At 47.9% G+C, this 4439-nt stretch overlaps 1 pseudogene; it reads left to right on the top strand.

Annotated features, from left to right (window-relative positions):
• The first annotated feature begins 1149 nt into the window (after window positions 1–1149).
• LOC132416052 (AP-3 complex subunit beta-2 pseudogene) lies at window positions 1150–3390 on the top strand (annotated as a pseudogene).
• Window positions 3391–4439: the final 1049 nt, after the last annotated feature.

The following is a 4439-nucleotide window of genomic DNA, read 5'->3' as shown; positions in this document are numbered from 1 at the left end:
CCGTTCCGTTCCGTATTGTCTACTACGTACTGTCCATCACGTATTGTTCATCGTATATGCGCATCAAATTTTTTCCACTCTAAGATCTTCAGTAGTTAGCATGTTGACTATCAGCCATATTAAACCTCAAAAAAATGACCTCCTCTTATTGGACTCGGAGTTTTAACGCTTCATCCACGGTGCCGAAAACTATTATCATTCTTGTTAAATCTAAAGAGACTGAAAAAAAGATTTAAATATTTATAAAAATCATTAGGAAATGTTGTCTGTAGGTTCTGCTGGGGGAACCTAGTGTACTGGGTATTTTAATTCTACGTGTGGGAATCGTGTAAATGTGGAATTAGCACAGGTCCTTCCCATTTTTCTGGTTCACTTGATCCTCTAGGAGAGACCCACAGAACGTTATCCACGAGGTTTCACAGACTTGTAGGAATGGATCCATTTGTTCTTGCCACCTTGAGAAAGACTGGGCTTTATGACACGCAGCCTCTTATTTCCCTTCGTCAGCGCTGAGTGTGATTCCTGGGACCTGAGGCCCTCCTGGCTCCCTCGGCTTCCTCCAGTCCAGCCCTGCCCATTGCTCTCTGTGTCGACCACCAGCAAGTTTTCTTTTTCTTTTTCTTTTTCTTGGCTGCGCAACTTGTGAGATCTTAGTTCCCAGCATGGGACTGAACCCCAGCCCTCGGCAGTGAAAGCACAGAGTCCTAATGACTGTACCGCCAGGGAATTCCCAAACTGCCAGCAGCTTTTGATTCAAGAAGCTTTCTTTAAGGGAGGAGCTATTTCTCCTAAATGCAAATTGTTACACTGTAAGTTGTTAAATAAAATATTTTGTGCTCTCAAAAAAAAAAAAAAAGGCTTCTCCAGGACTCTGAGTGTATCACACCCCCTCCAACCTCCACACCCTAGTTCACCTACCCCCGCACTGACGCCAGTCCTGTCCTTCTCCCACTGATATCCTCTACCTACTGGTGCCCTCCTCCCACTTATCCTTCCCTCCCTCCTATTTGGCCCACCTCCCTTCTCCCCCTACCTGCTGCCCCTTGCTCCAACTGAGGGGCCCAAGTACCTCTGACCCATTCTCTCCCTGCAGTGAGGTGCAGTACATGGTGCTCCAGAATGTGGCCACCATGTCCACTATGCCCAGACATGTTTGAGCCCTCCTAGAAGACTTTCTACATCAGGCCCATCAACCCCACCCAGATAAGATCCTGAAGCTAGAAGCACTGACCAACCTGGCAAATGAGACTAACATCCATAACTTTCCTACGGGAATGCCAGACCTACATTCACAGCACAGACAGGGATTTTGTGGCAGCCACGGTCCAAGCCACTAGACGCTGGGCAACTAACATAGGCTGAGTGGGTGACATCTGCTGCAATGACCTGGTGCAGCTACTGTCCCACTGTGATGAGCTCGTGGTCACAGAGTCAGTGGTCATCATGAAGAAGCTGCTGCAGATAGACCCAGCACAACATGAGATCATCAAACACTGGGCAAAGATCAGAAAACATCCAGGTGGCCATGGTGTGAGCCAGCATCCTGTGGCTCTTCAGTGAGTACTGTGAGCATGTCCCTAGGATTGCATCTGACGTCCTGAGAAAAACAGCCAAGTCCTTCACAGCAGAGGAGGACATCTTCAACCTGCAGGTCATCAACCTGGTTGGCCAAGCTTTACCTGACCAACTCTAAGTAGACCAAACTGCTGAGCATGTATGTACTGAGTCTGGCCGTGTACAACAAGAACTGTGATATCAGAAACCAGGCGCACTTCACCCAGCAATTTATGGTCCCTTTGGAGCAGTGTGGGGCCCTCAGCTGCCATGCCAAGACACTCTTCATGGCACCCAAACCACTCCCAGTCTTGGAATTATTCTTCAAAGACCAGGATCACTTACAGATGGGCTCACTGTCTCATCTGCTCAATGCCAAGGCCACAGGCTACCAGGAACTCACAGACTGGCCAGAGGAAACCCCGGATCCATCTTTGTACAACTTGGAGATATGTGAATGGACCACATGATCAAATCAGGAGGAGAAGAAGAAGAAGGAGGAGGAGGAAGAGGAGGAGGAGGAGGAGAGGAGGGGGAGGGGGAGGGGAAGGGGAGGGGAGGGGAAGGGGAGGGGAAGGGGAGGGGGAGGGGAGGGAGGGGAGGTGAAGGGAGGGGGAGGAAGAGGAAGAAGAAGAAGGAGAAACCTTTCTACTTAGCCTCTGAGTGGGACTCAGAGCTCACAGTCTACAGGCAGCGACCACCAGTTTGAGTGAATCATACAGTAAGAGCAGCAGCAATAGCAGCTCCAGGGAGTCTAGCAGTGAGTTCAAAAATGAAGACCAGGATGAGGATGAGGGGAAGGGGAAGAGCAGCGAGAGTGATCAGAGTGAGGAGGAAGGTGAGAATAAGGTGAAGAGGAAGAAAGTGCTCAGGCTCCTTCTCAGATGACAACAGTGATTCCATTAATAGTTCATCAAAGTCTGAGAGGCAGCAGGGTCTGAGGAAGAGCAGATGGAACCTGCCTCCTAGAGGAAAACCAAAAAACAAACAAAAAACCAGTGGCAAAAGTGCCCCTGCAGCCAAGGAGATCTCCCTGCTCAATCTAGAGGACTTCACCCCTCCCAATATCCAGCCTGTCTCTCCTCCCAGCGTTGTGTCTAGCAGTCTGGCTGCTGACCTACAGGGCCTGACACAGACTCTGCCCCCGCCGTGCCCTCACTCCCGATTCCAGTATTGGGTGTTGGGAGGCAGGAGCTGCTGCACCTTTTAGCTGGTGAGGGGCTATCTGTGGGCTACATCTTCAGCAGCCAGCCTTTCTCCCGGGACTCCCACGTAGTGGCTGTGCACATTTACTTCTTCAACAGCTCTGATACCCCTGTCAAGGGCCTTCATGTGAGCATGCCCTGAACTTCCTGCTGGCATTAACATCCTGAAATCGAGCCCTAAGCACTCAGAGAATCTGCCACTGCTGTCATGGACATTAATTTCTGTGACTCAACCTAGGTGTCCAGGCTTCCAGCTGTGAACAAAACCCAAGAGTTCTATGTCTCCATCCGGCCACTGGGGAACTGATGGCTCTGTGTTCATGAGTGAGAATGAGTTCAGGAACAGGGAAAGCTGACAGGCATGAATGAGATCACAGAGGAGCTCAAGCTGCCAGACACCTGTCAGAGTAACAATGTTGTGGTGCAGAAAGTGACTGCCATTGCCAACCTGGGCTGTGTCCCTTGTGGGGCCTATGGTGGGTACAGGTTTGCAGGAAGGACACTGACCAGTGGGAGACTGGTCCCACTGACCCTGGAATGCCCCATCCACTGGAGCTGCCCAGCTGACAGTCAACAGTGAGAAGATGGTGATGTGCTGGTGAAGGACATGGTGCAGGCTCTGATGCAATGACTCCCAAGTGCTGTGACCTCTTTGGACCCCACCTGTCCCTCCCTCATGAAACCTGGGCTGTTAGCCCCTCTCTCTCTTTATTTCTTTGTCTCTCTCTTTTTCTCTCTCTCTCTCATATCAGACTCCTCATGCCAGATAGCATCCAGGGGGTCCTCTCTCTGGTCATTACCAGGCACCCCTCTCTTTCCCCTCCCCATGGGTTCCTTAGTGACCTGTGCAGAAGGGAACAGCAGGTTCTTCCTTCAGTCTTCCTATTTTTCTGTAGCTATTATTGTAGCAAAATCTCAATAGAATGTCTTCTCCTTAATAGATGTCATAAAGCACATTATATATATTACATATATGATGGACATTAACTAGACTTATTGTGGTGATCATTTTACAATATATGCAAATATCAAATCATTATCGTTGTACACCTGAAACTAATATAATGTCATATGTCAATTATACTTCAATAACAAACAAATAAATAAATAGTGTCTTTCTGGACTGTAGTCCAAGAACATTGAATCAGGATATCTAGATATGAGCCTAGGAGCCTTCATTTAAAAAGTGTCTGACAATTTTAAAGCATAGTCGAGTTTAAACCTGTAAACTTGACTGTAAGGTATGCCCTAGACACCTCTTGTTTTAGCAGTGTCCTCTTCTCTGCCCTGGGCTCTTCCACATGGGACCAGCCCTTCAGAAAGAACCTTGGTAAACTGCAGTTGAGGTACCAGAGGAAACTACCAAAGAGCAAGAGAACTGAGATCTCTGGAGCCTGTACATTCTACGGTAGCTAGCTTACAACAGTTAACCAAATGAGTACCTACTAAGACACAGTCCAAGGGAGGCAATTCTGGAAACTCAAAGAAAAGTGGAATTTCTGACCTTAAAGAGTTTACAGTCTGATAGGAGACAAATCTGCACATTAAAAGTATGTGAGGAGAATAGAAAATCTAATCATCCTAATTACTTGGGTAATTGTTTTAACTTTTACATCTATTTTGACTACAGACAGAAAGTCTGAATAGAGTCTTCTAACCCCTAGTCTAGGATTTTCCATT

This window comes from Delphinus delphis, chromosome 20 (assembly GCF_949987515.2).
Source record: "Delphinus delphis chromosome 20, mDelDel1.2, whole genome shotgun sequence".
NCBI lineage: Eukaryota > Metazoa > Chordata > Mammalia > Artiodactyla > Delphinidae > Delphinus > Delphinus delphis.
This window is presented reverse-complemented; position numbering and strand designations above follow the sequence as displayed.